The sequence below is a fragment of the Triticum aestivum genome, chromosome 3B, assembly GCF_018294505.1.
Source record: "Triticum aestivum cultivar Chinese Spring chromosome 3B, IWGSC CS RefSeq v2.1, whole genome shotgun sequence".
Taxonomy (NCBI): domain Eukaryota; kingdom Viridiplantae; phylum Streptophyta; class Magnoliopsida; order Poales; family Poaceae; genus Triticum; species Triticum aestivum.
In genome coordinates this window covers 64,571,131-64,594,011 of record NC_057801.1, presented here as the reverse complement: position 1 = coordinate 64,594,011, position 22,881 = coordinate 64,571,131, and the positions used below count along the sequence as shown (strand labels likewise).

Sequence of the window (22,881 nt, the reverse complement as noted above, 5' to 3'; positions counted from 1 at the left end):
TCATCTTGCCCATGAGGCATGGTTCGCATGTGTCAAATGATTCATAATCGAGAGACTCCAAAAGTCCATCAGCATGGAGCTTCTTCATGCGCTTGACACCAATGTGACCAAGGCGGCAGTGCCACAAGTATGTGGGACTATCGTTATCAACTTTACATCTTTTGGTATTCACTCTATGAATATGTGTAACATTACGCTCGAGATTCATTAAGAATAAACCATTGACCATCGGAGCATGACCATGAAACATATCTCTCATATAAATAGAACAACCATTATTCTCGGATTTAAATGAGTAGCCATCTCGTATCAAACGAGATCCAGATACAATGTTCATGCTCAAACTTGGCACCAAATAACAATTATTAAGGTTCAAAACTAATCCCGTAGGTAAATGTAGAGGTAGCGTGCCGACGGCGATCACATCGACTCTGGAACCATTCCCGACGCGCATCGTCACCTCGTCCTTCGCCAGTCTCCGCTTATTCCGCAGCTCCTGCTGTGAGTTACAAATATGAGCAACGGCACCGGTATCAAATACCCAGGAGTTACTACGAGTACTGGTAAGGTACACATCAATTACATGTATATCAAACATACCTTTAGTGTTGCCGGCCTTCTTATCCACTAAGTATTTGGGGCAGTTCCGCTTCCAGTGACCCTTCCCCTTGCAATAAAAGCACTCAGTCTCAGGCTTGGGTCCATTCTTTGACTTCTTCCCGGTAACTGGCTTACCAGGCGCGGCAACCTCCTTGCCGTCCTTCTTGAAGTTCTTCTTGCCCTTGCCCGTCTTGAACTTAGTGGTCTTATTAACCATCAACACTTGATGTTCTTTCTTGATTTCTACCTCTGCTGACTTCAGCATAGAAAATACTTCAGGAATGGTCTTTACCATCCCCTGCATATTGTAGTTCATCACAAAGCTCTTGTAGCTTGGTGGGAGCTACTGAAGGATTCTGTCAATGACCGCCTCATCAGGGAGGTTAATATTCAGCTGGGTCATACGGTTGTGCAACCCAGACATCTTGAGTATGTGCTCACTGACAGAACTATTTTCCTCCATTTTACAACTATAGAACTTGTCGGAGACGTCATATCTCTCGACCCGGGCGTGAGCTTGGAAAACTAGTTTCAGCTCCTCGAACATCTCATATGCTTCGTGATGCTCAAAACGCTTTTGGAGCCCCGGTTCTAAGCTGTAAAGCATGCCGCACTGAACGAGGGAGTAATCATCAGCACGTGTCTGCCAAACGTTCATAACTTCTTGGTTCTGTGGGATGGGTGCTTCACCTAGCGGTTCATCTAGGACATATGCTTTCTTGGCTGCTATGAGGATGATCCTCAGGTTCCGGACCCAGTCCGTATAGTTGCTGCCATCGTCTTTTAGCTTGGTTTTCTCTAGGAACGCGTTGAAGTTCATGTTGACATGAGCGTTGGCCATTTGATCTACAAGACATATTTGCAAAGGTTTTTAGACTAAGTTCATGATAATTAAGTTCATCTAATCAAATTATTATAATGAACTCCCACTCAGATTAGACATCCCTCTAGTCATCTAAGTGTTACATGATCCGAGTCGACTAGGCCGTGTCCGATCATCACGTGAGACAGACTAGTCATCGTCGGTGAACATTCTCATGTTGATCGTATCTTCCATACGACTCGTGTTCGACCTTTCGGTCTCCGTGTTCCGAGGCCATGTCTGTACATGCTAGGCTCGTCAAGTTAACCCTAAGTGTTTCGCGTGTGTAAATCTGTCTTACACCCGTTGTATGTGAACATAAGAATCCATCACACCCGATCATCACGTGGTGCTTAGAAGCGACGAACTTTAGCAACGGTGCACAGTTAGGGGAGAACACTTCTTGAAATTGTGTAAGGGATCATCTTATTTACTACCGTCGTTCTAAGTAAACAAGATGCATAAACATAATAAACATCACATGCAATTATATAGTAGTGACATGATATGGCCAATATCATATAGCTCCATTGATCTCCATCTTCGGGGCTCCATGATCATCTTGTCACCGGCATGACACCATGATCTCCATCATCATGATCTCCATCATCGTGTCTTCATGAAGTTGTCACGCCAACGACTACTTCTACTTCTATGGCTAACACATTTAGCAATAAAGTAAAGTAAGTTACATGGCGTTCTTCAATGACACATAGGTCATACAAAAAATAAAGACAACTCCTATGGCTCCTGCCAGTTGTCATACTCATCGACATGCAAGTCGTGATTCCTATTACAAGAACATGATCTCATACATCACAATATATCATTCATCATTCATCACAACTTCTGGCCATATCACATCACATGACAATTGCTGCAAAAACAAGTTAGACGTCCTCTAATTGTTGTTGCATCTTTTACGTGGCTGCAATTGGGTTCTAGCAAGAACGTTTTCTTACCTACGAATAACCACAACGTGATTTTGTCAACTTCTATTTACCCTTCATAAGGACCCTTTTCACCGAATCCGCTCCAACTAAAGTGGGAGAGACAGACACCCGCCAGCCACCTTATGCAACTAGTGCATGTCAGTCGGTGGAACCGGTCTCACGTAAGCGTACGTGTAAGGTTGGTCCGGGCCGCTTCATCCCACAATACCGCTGAAGCAAGATAAGACTAGTAGCGGCAAGCAAGTTGACAAGATCTACACCCACAACGAAATTGTGTTCTACTCGTGCAATAGAGAACTACGCATAGACCTAGCTCTGATACCACTGTTGGGGAACGTTGCAGAAAATTAAAATTTTTCCTACGGTTTCACCAAGATCCATCTATGAGTTCATCTAAGCAACGAGTCAAGGGAGTGATTTTGCATCTACATACCACTTGTAGATCGAGTGCGGAAGCGTTCAAGGGGATGGTGATGATGGAGTCGTACTCGCTGTGATTCGGATCACCGATGACCAAGTGCTGAATGGACAGCACCTCCGCGTTCAACACACGTACGGGATGGACGACGTCTCCTCCGTCTTGATCCAGCAAGGAGGAAGGAGAGGTTGAGGAAGGCAGCTCCAACGGCAGCACGACGGCCTGGTGTTGTTGGTGCAGTAGTACTCCGACAGGGCTTCGCCAAGCACGTACGGAGGAGGAGAGGTGTTGGGGAGGGGAGGGGCTGCGCCTTGAGTTGTGTACAGCAGCCCTCCCCTCACCCCTCTATTTATAGGGGAAGGGGCAAGGGGGGCCGACCCCTCTAGATGGGATCTAGAGGGGGGGGGGCGGCCAGGGAGGGGAGGCTTGCCCCCCAAGCAAGGGGGGCGCCCCCCTTAGGGTTTCCCCCCCAACCCTAGGCGCATGGGCCCAAGGTGGGGGGTGCGCCCAGCCCTCCAGGGGCTGGCTCCCTTTCCCTTGCATCCCATGTGGCCCTCCGGGAGGGGTGGCCCCTCCCGATGGACCCCCGGAACCCCTCCGGTGGCCCCGGTACAATACCGATAGGACCCCGAATTCTTCCGGTGTCCGTATGACAACTTCCCATATATAAAACTTCACCTCCGGACCATTCCGGAACTCCTCGTGACATCCGGGATCTCATCCGGGACTCTGAACAACTTTCGGTAATCACATACAAGTCTTCCTAATAACCCTAGCGTCACCGAACCTTAAGTGTGTAGACCCTACGGGTTCGGGAGACATGCAGACATGACCGAGACGACTCTCCGGTCAATAACCAACAGTGGGATCTGGATACCCATGTTGGCTCCCACATGCTCCTCGATGATGTTATCGGATGAACCACGATGTCGAGGATTCGATCAAACCCCATATACAATTCCCTTTGTCAATCGGTACGTTACTTGCCCGAGACTCGATCGTCGGTATCCCAATACCTTGTTCAGTCTCGTTACCGGCAAGTCACTTTACTCGTACCATAATGCATGATCCCGTGATCAACCACTTAGTCACTTTGAGCTCATTATGATGATGCATTACCGAGTGGGCCCAGAGATACCTCTCCGTCATATGGAGTGACAAATCCCAGTCTCGATCCGTGTCAACCCAACAGACACTTTCGGAGATACCTGTAGTGCACCTATATAATCACCCAGTTACGTTGTGACGTTTGGTACACCCAAAGCACTCTTACGGTATCCGGGAGTTACACGATCTCATGGTCTAAGGAAGAGATACTTGACATTGAAAAAGCTCTAGCAAACGAACTACACGATCTTGTGCTATGCTTAGGATTGGGTCTTGTCCATCACATCATTCTCCTAATGATGTGATCCTGTTATCAACGACATCCAATGTCCATAGCCAGGAAACCATGACTATCAGTTGATCACAACGAGCTAGTCAACTAGAGGCTCACTAGGGACATATTGTGGTCTATGTATTCACACGTGTATTACGATTTCTGGATAATACAGTTATAGCATGAATAAAAGACTATTTATCATGAACAAGGAAATATAATAATACTTTTATTATTGCCTCTAGGGCATATTTCCAACAGCACAATCTCATGGTCTAAGGAAAAGATACTTGGCATTTAGAAAAGCTTTAGCATACGAACTACATGATCTTGTGCTAGGCTTAGGATTGGGTCTTGTCCATCACATCATTCTCCTAATGATGTGATCCCGTGATCAACAACATCCAATGTCCATGGTCGGGAAACCGTAACCATCTATTGATCAACGAGCTAGTCAACTAGAGGCTTTCTAGGGACATGGTGTTGTCTATGTATCCACACATGTATCCGAGTTTCCTATCAATACAATTCTAGCATGGATAATAAACAATTATCATAAACAAGGAAATATAATAATAACCATTTTATTATTGCCTCTAGGGCATATTTCCAACAAATCAGACCATAGCCCTATACTGTTGCTCAATGAATTGGAGTCAAATAACTTAAGGCTGGCTTTGAAGAAGCCTTTCAGGTATGAGTGCATGTGGGAGCAGGAAGAATCTTTCTCTGCAACGGTACAGGAAGCTTGGCGGGTGGATCATCCAGCAACTAATGTACATGATCTTGCGGAGAAACTTACGAATGTGGCTGCATCTTTGAAGAATTGGGGACGGACTACTTTTGGTTCGGTCCGAGGGGAGCTTCGCGAGCCACGTCGGAGACTAGCTGAGTTGAGGGATGCACCTGATCGGGTTGGACCGGCGGTAGAGGAGAAACAGGTCTAGGACCGGATTGTGGAGTTATGTTACAGGGAAGAGATCATGATGCGGCAACGGTCTAGGATCCGCTGGCTGTCAGAAGGAGATAGTAATACCCAGTATTTCCAGAAAAAGGCAAGCGCGAGAACAGCAAAAAATACAATCTCTAGCCAGACTAGAGGGGATGGTTCGGACACGTCGGATCCTAAGGAGATGGCCGGCATGGCCACCAGCTTCTATGAGCAATTATACACCTCCGAGGGAACCATTGGCATCGAGGAGGTGCTCTCACATATACCATCTCGAGTCGACGGGGCCATGAATGCTCGTTTGAATGCTTTCTTTACGAAAGAAGAAGTTAAAGATGCTTTGTTCCAAATGTTTCCCACAAAAGCTCCGGGACCGGATGGATTTCCGGCACACTTTTTCCAGCGGCATTGGGATCTATGTGGTGATGAGATTACAGGCATGATCATTCGGGTGCTTAATGGAGAGGACTCACCGGAGGATATAAACCGCACGTTCATCGTTCTTATTCCAAAGATAGCAAGTCCAAAACTTTTAGGACAATTTCGACCTATAAGTCTTTGCAACGTGGTTTACAAAATCGCATCAAAAGTCTTAGCCAACAGGTTGAAGGTTATTCTCCCCGAGGTAATTTCCGAAGAGCAGTCGGCCTTCGTTCCTGGTCGTCTTATCACGGATAATTTTATTACAGCCTATGAATGTTTGCACTATATGAAGTCTAGAAGAATAAAGGGCAACTGGTTTTGTGTGCTTAAGCTCGACATGATGAAGGCTTATGATCGATTAGAGTGGTCGTATTTAAAGGCGGTAATGCTCAAGTTGGGAATCAGCCCATGTTTCACGGATACTGTAATGAGGTGCATCTCATCTGTTTCTTTTTCGGTCCTGTTTAATGGAGGTATTATGGATGAATTCAAGCCATCGAGGGGACTTCGCCAAGGAGATCCTATCTCTCCATATCTGTTTCTCATTGCTGCAGAAGGACTATCTTGCTTGTTAAAGGAAGCAAATACAGGAGTTCATGGTCTGGCGGTTGCACCCACGGCTCCATCAGTCAATCATTTGTTGTTCGCCGATGACAGCCTGTTGTTCTTCGAGGCAACAAGGGCAAGTGCAGAGAAGGTCCAGAGCCTCTTGAAGATGTATTGTGATGCATCTGGACAGTGTATTAATACTGATAAATCCTCGATTTATTTTAGTAAAATGGTCCAGGAGGCCCAACGTAATGAGATAAAGCTCCTGCTTGATGTTCACAATGAGGCACTGACTGAGAAATACCTTGGGCTTCCTACTGATGTTGGCAAGGCGAAGGAGGGTTGCTTCAGGTACTTGAAGGACAGGATTTGGAAGCACATCCAAGGATGGATGGAAAAATGTCTTTCAGCAGGAGGCAAGGAAGTACTCATAAAGTCGGTTTCTCAATCCATACCAACATACTCCATGGCATGTTTCAAACTACCTCGTGGATTATGTGAACATATCAATGGTCTACTATGGAAGTTTTGGTGGGGTAGCAAGCAAGGCCAGAGGAAGCCAACATGGGTTTCATGGAGGACTATGTGTAAGCCCAAGTTCATGGGGGGTTTAGGCTTCAGAGATATTGAACTTTTCAACCTCGCTCTCTTATCCAGGCAGGTATGGCGTTTGCTCCAGGAACCAGACACGCTTAGTGCACGTATTTTAAAGCTCGGTATTACCCATTGGTGGACATTCTTGATGCAGCCTTAGGACCACACCCGTCACAGGTGTGGCGCTCGATACTTGAGGGAAGAGACATTCTTGCTCTTGGACTGATTAAGAGGATTGGTTCGGGGATAGGCACACGCATCTGGGAGGATAACTGGCTACCTCGTGACTACAAGTTGAGGCCTATCTGCCCAATATCGACAAACCCACCACAATTTGTCTCAGAACTCATTGATCCCGTGACGAGGACGTGGAGGAGGGAGGTGATACAACAAAATTTTCTTGCACCTGATGTCGATGTGATTCTTAATATACCTTTGAGCTCGAGGGTACAACCAGATTTCTGGGCATGGCACTATGACAGAAAGGGGTTTTTCTCGGTCCGGTTGGCATACAGGATGATCAACGCTATCAAATTTCAAAGGGAAGATTGGCTTGAACACAGGGGAGGCCACTCGAATCAAGCACGGGAGAAGAAGTCGTGGTCTTTGCTATGGAAGGTCAAAGTCCCCTCAAAAGTCAGAATTTTTGCATGAAGGCTATCACATACGTCCTTGCCGATTGGAACCACGAGGCATGGAAGGAAGATGGCGGACTCGCCAGCTTGTTCTTTGTGTGGTGCGGAGAATGATACTTGGACACACTCGCTTTTTGACTGCCGGATGGCAAGGTGCGTGTGGGCGCTGGGCGATGAGGAGACCGTTGAGCATGTGCTATCTAATAACTCCGATGATCCCAGATTGTGGCTCTTTTGGCTGTTTGATACATTGGACCAGAAGGAGTTGGCAAAAGTTTTGGTCACCATGTGGGCCATCTGGTGGGCAAGGAGGAGAGCGATCCATGATGAAGAATTTCAAAGTCCCTTGTCCACTATGTGTTTTATCAACAGATACCTAGAGGACCTTGACATTGTCTATGTGAGCAAACCTGCAGCTGGACGACCACCACAGCAGCGATCCCACATGTGGATGGCGCCAGAGGGGGAGGCAGTTAAAATCAATGTGGATGGTGCAATCTCGCGGAACGGCAAAATGGGCGCAGTCTCGGCGATAAGCAGGGACAAGGAAGGGAGGTATTTGGGCTCTTCAGCTGTCACCTTTGATGGTTTGGTTGATGCAACGAATCTGGAAGCACTTGCATGCAGCGAGGCACTAGCTCTGGCAAAGGACCTCAACCTCTCACATGTGACCATAGGTTCTGATTGTATGCAAGTGGTCTCGGACATCAGGGGGAATGTGCTATCATCTTGTGCTGTAGTTATTAGTGAAATTAGAGAGTCTATGAAAGATTTTGGGAGTGCTAGCTTTAGATATGAGTGTAGGGAGGCCAATGCTGAAGCTCATGCCATTGCAAAGGCTGCTTCAGCTCTCCATTCTGGTCGCCGTTTGTGGCTAGGGATCCTACCGAACATCACTTGTATTCCTTCTGTGTTATCTTTTGAATAAAATCCCTAGTTCACCTCAAAAAAAAAATAGTACCACCTTTGATAGGAAAAAAATATTTTCGACGGTGAACGGATGAAAATATTGAAGAAACACATATTGCTTTATTAGTAAGTAATAATAATAGGCGGCTGACAGGCGCTGGCCGAAACTTTCGGCCTGTCGGCTGCCGAGCGTTCGATTAGATATTACATGACCGTCAGATTTCAGTTTCGGCCGGCCGGCTGTCTCAGATTAGACATTACATTGCCGTCCGATTTCAGTCTTTTTTTATTATTATCCAGTCAACGCTACCAATCCCCCATAGGAATCACGCCATGGATTCGCCCCTCCTGCAGCGCTGCCCTCATCCCGACGCGTGAAAATTACACGAGCAGCACGCCCTGTGCGGCACTACCTCCTCCCAAGCGGTCGTAGTGGAGACGCCGTCCAAGCTCGCTGTAACTTGCCGGCGGTCACCGTCCCATCTCCTATTGCAGCTTTTTTGGATGCAGCTCCGCCCGCTCGCTGGTTCCAACTCCGCCCCTACTGGATGCCAATTGCAGCAATTCTACACATTGACCAACGGGGACAAAACAAGTGGCGGCGCTGGCGCCGGCCTGCTGCATCGGCCGAGGCTTTGCGGGCCCCATTGGGTTTGACACCGACGTCATTCACCTGCCTCTCTCACCACCACAGCAGCCGCCAAAGAAAAAAATAATGAACCATCTTGACACCCGAGCTCGACGCGACTCCATCGCTGATATGCAGCCTTGCGAACCTCCAAGATGGCCGGTAAGATAAACAACACAATAGCTCTAGCACCAAAGATTGGAAAATTTGACATCCATATGCGCTGCAAATCTCCTGGTTCCAATGTAGTCCGCTTTTCCGCGATCATCCATGAAAAGAAAAAATAAACTAACAGGATTTTTAAAGTAACGAATATTAGTGCAGCTTTTGCTTCACGGACAAGCGTACGTCGTCCTCTTACATCTCTATACACAAAAGATGAAGCAATCATTCAACAAATAACGACTAGCGGTGTTGTTCACATAACCATGAGGCCTTGACGTCCACTCCTTCCGTTCCAAATTACTCGTCGTGGTTTTAGTTCAAAACTCGTAGTTTTGAACTAAAACCACGACGAGTAATTTGGAACGGAGGAAGTACGTAGATAAGGTGTACACTAACAGTGCACAGGCAAATTAACTCGCCCTCAAACAGCTGTAAACAACTGTGCAGCTGCTCTTTACTTGTCACTGCCAAAAATCCAACCACCTGCTGTAGAGCACCAGCGGCCCTAAAAAAATCACTATCCATGGTAGGTTATGTTACTCCATTTTATAGAATTCGGAACCTAACTCGAGCCTTTGAATATTAAGCATCCTCCTAGAAATGTAAGTTCAACTCACTCTAACTTCACCATCCATCTAACTGTAAATATGTGATAGAAAGCAAAAGTGGCAATCATCGTTAAGAAATGGTTATTGGTTTTAGCAGAGTCGACACTTAACCTCAGGACATGATCGCTTGCATTTGCCAATTGTACATCCACAGTAGCGATTTTCTCACGAGAGACATCTTCTCATCCTCAATTGTGAAAAAGGCCGCTTCCTTGGTAGTATTTGCTTCATCATCATCACTCAAAGCTTCTTTGAAAGATCGCAATGTTGTGATAAAGGATAGAGCAAGGTTTTTCTTTGCGCATGGGACTATCATCTGCAACACAGTTTTTAGTAACCATCCTGTGAAAAAAGAAAGAAAAATACGAGTGTACATTTATGGAAGGCTATAGATTCTAATGATACAAACCGACCTTTTATATCTAACACAAGCAATAAAAGTAAAAATGCTCCAAGGTAATCATCTCATGGTAGTTGCCAATTGTAATGTAGTCATTTTAGTGTACAAAATTTCAAAATACAAATATCAGGAGTGCCCTGTGCTTAATCTGCACAAAACCTCGTGGTAAAAAATGAAAATAGAGCAATGGTGATAAAAAATCAGGCATGCCATGTATCTGAAACCAAGTGTTCGATAACAGTTTTAACAAGACTACGGTAATCCAGTGCTCTAAGGTAACATAGCATCATACAATCTGGAGACCACACCAAAGGTAGGAAGAAATTTTACCATAATCATACCACATAAGCATTGGCTCACCTCATTGTATACCAAAGGAGGCCACGACATGACATAGTGATGGGCATGATGATGACTCTGATATGGGCCCTCAAAGAGCTGATGCAGCTCTGTAGTTTCCAGGCAAAATAATAGGAACCACTTTGGAGAATTACGGTTCCAAAATTCAGCACACTCATGACAGTCAACCAACATGTACACAAAGCCATTAATAACAGATAAAATTCCTAATTTGGAATGAATTACCACTGAACACTTAATGAACTCAACAGTGGTGCGCAATGAAAACGACTTGTCAAACACCCAACTCTCCACACCATAGCTATCTTTCCCCATTTTTTCTCGAAAAGGGGGAAAAAACCCCGGCCTCTGCATCAGCACGATGCATACGGCCCTCTTATTAATAAAAGAAGTAGTGCCAACATGGTTCCAATGGTCGTAAAAAAGTAGAAAAGGCTCACACAGAGCCAAAAAAAGGCTAGAAACAACAACTAGCCAAACCAAGATGCCACAACCGGCTGGGTAAAGTAGATAGGAACACTAAATGCCTATCCTATTACATGACCGCCATCCAAACCGGTTGAAGATATCCCGAGCTACCATCTCCCAGTGGACAGACCCAGTAACCAAATGCTCCCTGGCCTCCGTCTGGGTGAGTGGCGACCACGAACGAATCAGTGCCGTAGTCCGGAATAAAACCTGCAAAAATTGTATACATGATATTCTGTTAAAGACCAAATCATTTCTGCAATTCCAGATAGTCGACAACAACGCACAAGCCCCAACCCGAATATGTCTCGCTACGTTAGACTCAAACCCATTAAGCCATGTCCCAAAGAACGCATAAACAGAAGTCGGGGGTTTGATATTGAAAGCAATGTGGACCGTCTGCCAAAGTACCTTGGCCAGCGGGCAATCAAAAAATAGGTGTTTAATAGTCTCATCCCGATCGCAGAAACTACACCTAGTAGATCCTGTCCAATTACGCTTCATCAAGTTATCCTTAGTTAAAATTACTTGTTTATGGACAAACCACATAAACACTTTTATTTTCAAAGGAACTTTGACATCCCACACATGTTTGGACGTAGGAATGGAGTTCAAATTAATTACATCAATATACATTGATTTAACCGTAAATACTCCAGACTTAGTCAACTTCCAGCGTAATTCATCGGGTTGTTGAGAAAGCTGCACTGCCATCAGTCTCCTAACCAGACGGAGCCAATCTTCCCAACGATTGCCCGCTAGCACTCGTCTGAACTGTATATTAAGGGGGATAGATTGAAATACCGATGCAACGGACACCTCACGTCGTTGAACAATGCGGTACAAGGAGGGATATTGGATGGCTAAGGGTGTGTCACCGAGCCAAGTATCTTCCCAGAAACGTGTACTCGTGCCGTTTCCAACAACAAACTTTGTCCTATTAAACAAAGCCTGCTTGACCTTCATGAGACCCTTCCAGAAGGGCGAATCGGTAGGCCTAACTGTGACCTGTGACAAGGTTTTTGACTGGAGGTACTTGCCGCGAAGGATTTGAGCCCATATAGCATCATTTTCCGACGAAAGTTTCCACAGCCACTTGCTAAGAAGGCATTTATTCTTAATTTCTAGATTCTCAATACCCAGACCCCCTTGGTCTTTCGGTCTACAGATGATGTCCCACTTAGCAAGCCTATATTTTCTTTTAAGCTCATCACCCTGCCAAAAGAACCGCGATCTATAGAAGTCCAGTATCTTCCTAACACCAACTGTACCTCAAAGAACGAGAGAAGAAACATCGGCATACTTGTGAGCACCGAATTAATAAGGATTAATCGGCCTCCATATGACATGAGCTTGCCCTTCCAGCAGCTCAGTTTCTTCTCAAATCGGTCCTCGATACACTTCCATTCTCTATTCGTTAGCCTACGATGGTGGATAGGAATTCCCAAGTATGAGAATGGTAGCTCTCCGAACTCACATCCAAACAATTGCCTATAAGCATCCTGTTCATCTTTGGCCCTACCAAAACAGAACAGCTCGCTCTTATGAAAGTTTATCTTTAACCCGGTCAATTGTTCAAATAGGCATAACACCAGCTTCATATTTCTTGCCTTAGCCAAGTCATGCTCCATAAAGATGATTGTATCATCAGCGTATTGTAGGATAGAAACACCTCCATCAATAAGATGAGGCACCAATCCACCTACTTGACCATTTTCCTTAGCCCTTCCTATCAAGACTGCCAACATATCCACCACTATGTTAAACAAGATAGGGGACATCGGATCTCCTTGTCTTAGGCCTTTATGTGTCTGGAAATAGTGACCTATGTCATCATTAACTCTAATTCCCACACTACCTTTTTGCGTAAATGATTGAACCTGTCTGCGCCAGGCTTCATCAAAGCCTTTCATACGCAAAGACTGTTGGAGAAATGGCCATTTGACCTTGTCATACGCTTTCTCGAAATCCACTTTAAAAATCACTCCATCTAATTTTTTGGAGTGGATTTCATGGAGCGTATCATGCAGGACTACCACCCCTTCAAGGATATTTCTGTCCGGCATGAAAGCGGTTTGGGACTGTTGCACCACAGAATGCGCAATCTGTGTGAGCCTGTTAGTCCCGACCTTAGTGAAAATTTTGAAACTAACATTAAGGAGACATATAGGCCTGAATTGCTCAATTCTGACCGCATCCGTCTTCTTAGGAAGTAGTGTGATAGTCCCAAAATTCAAGTGGAATAGTTGAAGCTGTCCAGAGAACAGATCATGAAACATAGGTAGAAGATCCCCCTTAATAATGTGCCAGCACTTCTTATAGAACTCAGCCGGGAAACCATCCGGTCCAGGAGCCTTATTATTTTTCATCTGTGCAATGGCATCGAAAACCTCCTTCTGCGTGAACGGGGCAACTAGAATGTCATTATCAGCAGCTGATAACTGAGGCACATCCTCAGTTCTGGACTCATCGAGGGACACTGTATTCTCCTCCGGCGGTCCAAATAACTGCTTATAATAGTCGGTTATGTATGATTTTAGGTTATGCTGACCTAAAATAGTGCCCTCATCCTGCTCAAGCTGAAATATTCGCTTCTTTCTGTGTTTGCCATTAGCTATTAAATGGAAGAACTGAGTGTTTGCGTCCCCCTGGACCACTCTACGTACTTTAGCACGTAAAGCCCACTTCAGTTCTTCTTCGCGGAGTAGTTCTTTTAACCTCTTTTCCGCCTCATTTTTAACCTGAAGCTCTGCTGGTGCCAAAATGTTGGATTCAGCCTTAATGTCCAGGTCATGTATAAGAGTAAGGAGTCTATCCTTTTCAATCTTATACACACCACTAAGGTGCTTAGCCCAACCTCGTAAGAAACTTCTCAAGTTCCTAATCTTATTCTGCCACCTCTCAAGTGGAGATTTGCCTCGAACATCTTTAACCCATTTCCTAGCTATCAAATCTAAGAACCCTCCCCGTTCAAACCACGACGTCTCGAAGGAGAAGGTGTTCTTGTTACCCACATGATTCGGCTCCCCTGAGTCCACGAACAATGGGGTATGATCAGATATTCCCCTCGAAAGAGCTTGCACCGTAACCAGCGGGAATTTCTGTTCCCACTCCACGCTTGCAAGAACTCTATCAAGTTTTTCGTAGGTTGGGTTTGGCAGAGCGTTAGCCCATGTGAACTTTCGACCAGAAAGTTCTATCTCTCTCAGATCCAAGCTTTCTATAATGGTGTTGAACATGAAGGACCATCTGCCATCAAAATTATCATTGTTCTTCTCCTCTCTCCTCCTGATGATATTAAAATCGCCTCCAACTAAAATTGGCAGCTGCTCTGATCCACAGATTCGAACAAGGTCTGCGAGAAACTCCGCTTTAAGCTCTGGTTGCGCGGCACCATAAACGCCACCAAAGCCCAGTTAAAGCCATCCATCTTAGACCTAACTCGAAACTTGACCGCGAAATCACCCATCACTACACTACGGACTTCAAGCGAATCGCATCTCACACCGAGTAAGATACCACCCGATCTTCCTCGCGGAGGGAGGCAATGCCAATCAAAATCAATACCACCAACCAGAGAGGAAAGAAACTGCGGTGCAAAGTTATCTCTACCCGTCTCTGATAGAGCAACGAAGTCTAACTTCTCTTCTACAGCTGTCTCAGCCAGGAATCTTCTTTTAGCCAAGTCCTTTAGACCTCTGCTATTCCAAAAAATTCCTCTCATAGTTCCTCATGGAATTTTTTGGTAGTTCGAATCCTAGCACTCCTACGAACTGTGGAATCGGGATAGATCTTCCGTTTCCACTTACGCTTAGGTTTACTAAGCTCAGGCACCCGGTCCTCATGACCGGGTTCACCAATATTAGTCGAATCATTCTCTGGGGAAACATGATCTTCCTCGGCGTCATGGTTGGTGGGTGCTAGATCTGCACACAAGCTATCAAGCACTCTAACCCCTAACACATTAATCTCATCATCATTCATTGGTTTAACTGCTGCAAGATTACGAATAGTCTCTAAAGCACGTTCCGCCTCCAGATCTAAAATATCATTCACCGACTTAGTAATCTCACTGTCCGTAGCACCTAGTGAAACTCCTAATTGGTTTGCATTATTTATAATGTCCTCATTAGAAAAATGCAATAGTGAATTAGATAAGTTGACGGACATACCAGATGTAAACGCAGCCTCCTAAAGCTTGGCCGCCCTCATAGCGCACCGCTGCTGCATATCATCTATCTCGGGGACGTCCAGGATGCGAGCACTCATCCGTCTCCCCTCGGCAATCGGGTCCGGGATCCCGCCAAACGCGACCACCTCCTCCCTAGTAACACCTGGCATAGAGCCCTCCGAAGGCTGTACCGGGGTTACCTGAGAAGGCGTCAGCGGGCTCCCGATCCCCCTAGACGGGAATCCCACACTAGGGACCCTGGTCATGGGTAGGGGCGAAGAGGAGATGATGACGGGGGCCGCCTGCCCGCGCCCTCCTCCGACCGCAGCCGCGGGCTCCGACACATGAGCCAGCAGCGAGGGAGAGACGGTCCTCCTGATCGTCGAGGGTGAAGGGGGAGCCAAGGCCTCCTGCCCCAGCGCCCCCCAACTCCGCTACTGCTGCGGTGGTTACCGCCACCGTCGGGGAGGCAGGAGCCGAGGCCGCCTGCCTCGGGCTCCCGCCCCTCGTACCGGCCGACCCACACTGGGCCAGCGTGACCGACGCCGCCGAGGGCGTGGTGGGGTGGGAAGAAGGCGAGACCACCTGCCTCGAATCTCCCCCCCCCCTCGACTCACCCTGCCCGTAGACGCCGACACCGGAGTCGCGTCCGCCTGGGGTGCCAGTGCAAGAGAAGCTCCCTCCAGGCTCCTCTCCGTAGCTCCGACCATAGTCCTGGGCTGGCGACCCACAGAAAAGCCGGCCTCCCTCTCGACCTCCAACGGGGGGAGCGTGTACTCAAGACAATCATCAGAATCTACCCGGTCACTCCATAATCTGGGAGGTGCCGAGGCTGGCTGAAAAGACCCAAAGCGCAGAGTAGTCATGGGTACCGCCGGGGAAGCAGCAGGCTCAACCCCGGTCCCATCCCCGGGCAACTGCGAAGAACCATTAGACCCCTCGTGCGTGGGCTCATCTGACGGTGCCCCGGCCCTTGGCCCAGCTATCTTTCCCCATGAACAAATAAAAAGCATCCCGTCGTTGAGGCCCTCAAAATTTAAGTGCCCGATACAGAGCTTCCCGTCTTGTGTCTGGCCAAGCTTGAATGTAGTAAAGAACATCATATTCAAAGGCGGCACCACATCCATTCGGTGGAACTGAGATGTCATTGCATTGAGCACGAGCATACTAACTCCCTTTGGAAATATTCAGTAGATGGATCCATCAACCACCTTACCAGGGTTAGAGTTTTTCTCATCCTTGGGCACCAGGCCCAGGGCAGTTGTTTCCACCAAGGGAAAATTTGCCACTCCATTGTGTTCGATGAGAAGACAGCTATGCGTGTCGCGCCCAATAGCGGTCATGACGGATGGAGACCACACGATGTAGCTGCTGGTCCTCCTGGTAGTAGAGCGTATGGAACTCAAGGAAGTTGTTGTCCGCCAAAATTTGCCTGCCGGGGAAGAGGTGCAGGGCCTGCCTCAACGGTTTGTATCAAGCTCGCTGCTTCAGGTGAGCAATGCGGATCTCGTCGTCCAAGATGTAATCGAACTCCCACCCAAGGTTATCGTCGTGCTTGGGGCCGTACATGCGGGGGGTCTTAAAGAAAATGACGTCATGGAAGGCGGCGACGAGGTCCGTGTCAGAGGGGCGCCAAGGGAAGGGTAGACCGGGACCTAGCTTTTCTTCCGCCGTCCGCTCGTCACTCACCTTCCGACGCCGCTTCCGCTCGCTCCACCCACCGCCTCTCCTCGCGTTTTCCTCAAAATGTAGATGAATCTGATCCGGGTCTACCCCTCCCCTTGGCGCCCCTCCGACACGGACCTCATCGCCGCCTTCCGCGATGCCGATTTCTTCAAGACCCGCCGCATGTACGGCCCCAAGCACGACGACGACCCCGGGTGGGAGTTTGATTACATCTTGGACAGTGAGATCCGGATCACCACCGAAAGCAGCGAGCCAGATACAACAAGCTGAGGTAGGCCTTGTCCCTCTTCCCCGATAGGCAAATTTGGCAGATAACAACTTCCTTGAGTTCCGCACACTCTCACCAGGAGGACCAGGGGCTGCAGAGTGTGGTCTGCATCTGTCATGACCACTATTGGGCGCGGTCGTGCGTCGCTGTCTTCTCATCGAACACCATGACGTGGCTAATTTTCCCTTGGGTGGAAACGAAGGCCCTGGGCCTGGTGCCCAAGGATGACAAAAACTCTAACCCTGGTAAGGTGGTTGATGGTTTCATCTACTAGATATTTTCTAAGGGAGCCAGCATGCTCGAGCTCAATGCAGGGACATCTCTGTTCCACCAAATGGATATGTCGCCGCCCTTGAATATGATGTTCTTTACTACATTCGAACTTGGACAGACCAAGGACGTGAAGCTCTGTATCGTGCACTTAACTTTTGAGGGCGTCAATGACGAGATGCTTTTTGTTTGGTTGTGGGGAAAAGATAGCTATGGTGTGGAGAGATGGGTGTTTGACAAGTCATTTCCATTGCGCATCATTGCCGAGTTCATTAAGTGTTCAATGGCAATTCATTGCAAAGTAGGAATTTTGTACGTTATTGATGGCTTTATGTACCTGTCGGTTGACTGAATGTCGGAATCGTAATTCTCCAGAGTGGTTCCTATCATTTTGCCTGGAAACTGCATAGCTACATCAACTTTTTGAGGGCCCATATCAAAGTCACCATCGTGCCCATCTCTATGTCATGTCGTGGCCTCCTTTAGTATACAGTGAGGTGAGCCCATGTTTATGTGTCATGTTTTAGAACCAAAAGCACAAGGCCGTAGTAGCTGCCATGTACAACCAAAAGAATAAAGCAATAGTTGATTCCATGTTACATCCAAAGTAAAGGATGCTAAATCTGTCATATTACAACCAAAAGTATAAAGAAGATCAAGCACAACACCAGTACTTCCTTCTTTTCAGGGGTCAACTTTCTAGCTTTTGAGCTTGAGGCCATGTCATATGCTATCATAGTGTCCTCCACGGTGGGGTAGGTTTCTGCGACGCCTCATCAGCCAATGTCATGGCCAACATGGGACTTCCTTGGAGACTCTGTGGCATAGTGATCATGTGCCTTGTTAGAGTGACAACCACATCAAGTTATGGTGTTGCATGTGTTGCCTCATCAACCAACGCCGAAGCCAACATGTTGCATGTATTTAGAAATGTAATAAGTGCAAGTCAAAATAGACATTGCTATAGTATGTGGATGTGTTACCTTCTTGTTACTAGATTGGGACTGCTTTGAAGACTTTGTGGCATAGTGATCATGTGCCTATTGGATATCTTGGTGCCCTCTTCTTTCTTTTCCTGCACAAATATAAACAAGTTAGTACATACTAAACAAGTAGTAAAATGAACATTGATCATTTCAGATACCTCGGCCTTGGTCCATTTAACGGACATGTGGATTGCTTGTGGCCTAAAATGTGGCATCTTTTGCATCTATTCTTGCTGCCTAGTTATTTTGGCTCTTTCTTATTTTTAGGACCACCATCTCCACCTTCGAGGAAGCTCTTATACCTATTCTTTCTAGGCCTTCCAACACCTCTTTTCTTATCTATTGGAGCCTCCATGTCAAACGGAAATTCTACATGTGGCCATTGCGACCTATCTGTCAATGGCTCAACCTCTCCAGCATATGCCGCCCAGAACTTCTCTAGAGAGAAATAGTCATGCCCATAGTCCTCCCATCTTGGGTTCCTTCTATCTAGCAAGAAAGCTAGTGCATGTTCACAAGGCTTCCTTATGTGTTGCCACTCCAAGCATGTGCACTCGCTTTGGTCACTCTTGAGAACATGTCGCAAGTTGTATTTACTTGTGTCCCTCACCTCACAACTTGCAACTCCACATTTCCCAACTTTCAAATGTTTAAGTCCCCTTGTCCTATTATGAATTTGTTGAATGATGGTTGGAATAATTTTTTCCTTTCAGTTTCATTCCAATCTTTCTCCTTTTCTCACAAAGTTTCATGACTAGCTCTCTAAGAGCATTTCCACTTGCACCCCCCCAACAAGCCCTAAGACCTGTTTTTATCGCTGGCGTGAAAGTTTTTGGCCCAGTCGCGCCCCCAGAAGCCCATTTTTCGCCAGTTAGGGCCAAATTTGGCGTCGGCGGAGCAAGGCCGAACCCGACACGCTGGGGGGCACTTGATGACCACAAGTATAGAGGATCTATCGTAGTCCTTTCGATAAGTAAGAGTGTCGAACCCAACGAGGAGCGGAAGGAAATGACAAGCAGTTTTCAGTAAGGTATTCTCTGCAAGCACTGAAATTGTAGGTAACAGATAGTTTTGTGATAAGATAATTTGTAACGGATAACAAGCAATGAAAATAAATAAAGTGCAGCAAGGTGGCCCAATCCTTTTTGTAGCAAAGGACAAGCCTGGACAATTTCTTATAATGATAAAAGCGCTCCCAAGGACACATGGGAATTATCGTGAAGCTAGTTTTCATCACGCTCATATGATTCGTGTTCGATACTTCGATAATTTCACATGTGGGTGGACCGGTGCTTGGGTACTGCCCTTTCTTGGACAAGCACTAGTAGAAAACAACCCATTAGTCCCAGTTCGTAAGGGCCTTTAGTCCCGGTTCATGAACCGGGACTAATGGGTCGTTACTAATACCTCCACCCATTAGTCCCGGTTCAATCCAGAACCGGGACCAATGTGCCTCCACGTGGCTCTGTGCGCCCACCCCAGTCAGGGGGCCTTTGGTCCCGGTTGGTGGCACCAACCGGGACCAAAATGCATCCACGCGTCAGCATTCCAGTTGCTGGGGTTTTTGTGTTTTTTTTGAAAGGAGGGGAGGTTGGGGGTTTTGGGGGGTTAATTTAATTAGGTGTTTCATATATTGTGTTAGCTAGCTAATTAATAGAGAGAAGTGTCCTCTCTTATGTCCGTGCTTGGACGCTACGTACTATATATACATAAGTGATCGAGAGAACCATTCAGTACAGAAGTTCGTCATGCATACCGAGAGAAGTGATCGATCGACCTCTCCTTCTCCGAGAGGTTGGTCGAACAACAAGTTTTCGTATCATGTATCCGACGCTACTGGCTACATACATGTACAATATGTATAAGATCTCTTAATTACAAACCCCTAGCATTTGAAATCAATTTCCACATGGTATTCTCCGGTTTTACTGATGACGTGGTCAAGAAAGAATCCCGCCAATTCCTCTTGAATTGCTTTCATGCGATCTGGTTCTAGGAGTTCATTCCGCATCTGCCACGTCTAATTTGAAGAAGGGGGTTAATTAATACATATATATGAATGAAACTCAACAGAAATGATGGTGTAATAAAATTAAATTGTGAATATTATTGCTTACGAACTTCATATTGTCTTTGAGAGTAGCCCCGCTTGTTTTTCAAAGTCGCGGTGTGGATGAACTCGCACACGTAGTATCCACAAAAATCATTCCCTTCCTCCTGCCACAAGCACTTTACGAGAAATAGAGGTCAATCAAACTGATAATGAAGCATTATAAATGGCATTGATGAAAGTATAGCTATATATAGAATCAACGGGAGATGCGTGCAACTAGCTAGCCAGTAGTACTTACTTTCGCGTATGTATATCGCAGCTCCTTCGGCAGTCCTGGAGCTTCTGCGGTGAACTGTTTCCAAACCCTGCAAGACAAAGAAAATAATTATTATTACTTGAGATATCAGGAAATGAACAAAAAGTTACCGATATGGTGCGATAATTATGATCGATTGAACTTACTTGCTGAGCATTTCAGTCATGTCCGCATAGGTTTTGGGATCTTTCCGTCTCGAGTCTAAGACGGTTACTAGTCCACGCTCAAGCTTAATCTCCAGAAGAATATAGTGGTACCTGCGCACGCATGCATAACTCATCAATTACATTACTATAACCTCGCTTGAGTAATAAGGGAAACCGAATATGCACACGACAGTAACACTCACGGGCCGTTGTAAGGAAAGAGTATGGTATCTTTGTTTTGATTTTTTATCAACGATCGTAGCAAGTTGTCCTCGGCCTCTTTGACGTTCTTTTCAACCAGAAATACATCTATGATATTTGTGTTAATGAACCCAATATCATAAATTTCTTGTTTTTTGCACTCGACGATCTTCAATTTGCATAATATATTGAGGATAATTAATTTTAAATACATGCATGCAATGAAAGAGCCGAGCTATATATAGAGACTTAATGACAGAAATAGTACTTACAGGCAGTAGCAAAAGACCATTAATTTATCGAGGGCCTTTTGATTGAAGAACTCGAAGAACTCCTCAAATGGAACAGTCAACAGATCATTTGCAATGAGATCGTGCTCCTCTTTAATATGCAGATACAAAGCATTCTTACCATCAGACTCTCTGCAGGTTTCCATGTACCAATTATGGAATATTCGCATCATTGTTGTCAGAGATTTTTCATCTTTGACGAGAGGCTTCCCGTACTCGTATCTGTGTCCGTCCACCTTCAAGAAATCAGGAAGTGCATCGTCAGGCAGGTAATCGTCAAGATTGCCATAACCGGCCACCGTCCCCGGAGCATTAGACACATTGAGCGGGGGGCACGATTGCTGTGCTTGTTTGCCGAGTTGGGCAATTTTTCCCCTTTGCTCGTTCTTTTGACCTTTTAGCACTGACAGTAGTTCCCGACCGCTGGGCTTGGAGATATGTCTGTTCAGTAATGCGCTCATAGTTAGTTCTCGGCGGAGACTTTGGTGGTTTCCTCAGGGCATCGATAGTGCGCTTTGCTTTCACCGGATCTACCTTCTCCTCCGGAGGTGGATGTCTCTTTGCTTTCACCACTTCAAAGAACTCCTTCACGTGGGCCTGCACAATCGTATCGTTTTCCTCCTCGGACCTCTCGTACGGTAACTTCTCTAAAGGCTTGAGAGATGATGGACCGTATTTGTATTGCCTCCCGCCTCTGGTTGTGCTGCTAGACGCCGGAGCAGACGGAGCGGCTGCGGCATCTGTCTTCTTTCGTGCTTGCTTACGAGGCGGAGGAGAAGGAGTACGACGCACCGGAGCAGCCGAGGCGGCGGCGGGTCTCTTACGCCCTTGCTGGCGAGGCGGAGAAGGAGGATGCTGCTGGCTGCTCGGGAGCGCCGGCGCAGGCGGAGAAGGAGGCGGAGTGCCGCCATGCACCGGAGAAGGAGGCGGAGTGCCGCCACGCGTGCCCTGATCGTCACTCGCCGGAGGAGGAGGCGGTGGAGGAGGCGGAGTGCCCTGACTCGCCAGAGCAGGAGGAGGAGGCGGAGGCGTCCAGTTCAGAAGGTTGATGAGCCCCTTCTTCCATAGGCATGGAGTCTTCAGAGCAGAACCCAGCCTAGTCTTCCCTTCACCGGTAGGGTGGTCAAGCACGAGGTCCTCAAATCCCTCCGTTATTTCATCCACCATCACCTTAGCATATCCTTTTGGAATCGGCTGGCAGTGATAAGTTGTGCCGGGTCCACTAGGATAAACTTGGCCAACAGCCGCCTTGACCTTGAAATTCATCCATCGCGCCATCATGTGGCAATTTTGAGACTCTGTGATACCATCCACGGGATAGCTGGCAGGAGCCGTCAAGACATGCTCCGGCTGAAGCAGCTCGGTGGAAGCCACGCTGCTTCTCTGCTGAGATGGCGGGGTAGCTTCGGGGAAGCTTCGGCAGGTCGTTTGTTGCGATCTGGTGCTTCTCGTTCCTCTTCTCGATCCTCTAGCCCCATTACCCTTCCAAGGAGCGCCTGCATTTGGTCCTGCTCCAGTTTCTTCCTCCTCTCGTGGGTTTTGTAACCCCCTGCATCCGGAAAACCAACCTTCCACGGAATGGAGCCTGGCGT

The 22,881-nt window shown here is 46.9% G+C and overlaps 2 pseudogenes; one reads left to right on the top strand and one right to left on the bottom strand.

Annotated features, from left to right (window-relative positions):
* Positions 1 to 10,344: 10,344 nt before the first annotated feature.
* Positions 10,345 to 16,705, bottom strand: LOC123067318 (uncharacterized; annotated as a pseudogene).
* A 34-nt stretch (positions 16,706 to 16,739) lies between these two features.
* On the top strand, positions 16,740 to 17,824 carry LOC123067317 (uncharacterized; annotated as a pseudogene).
* Positions 17,825 to 22,881: the final 5,057 nt, after the last annotated feature.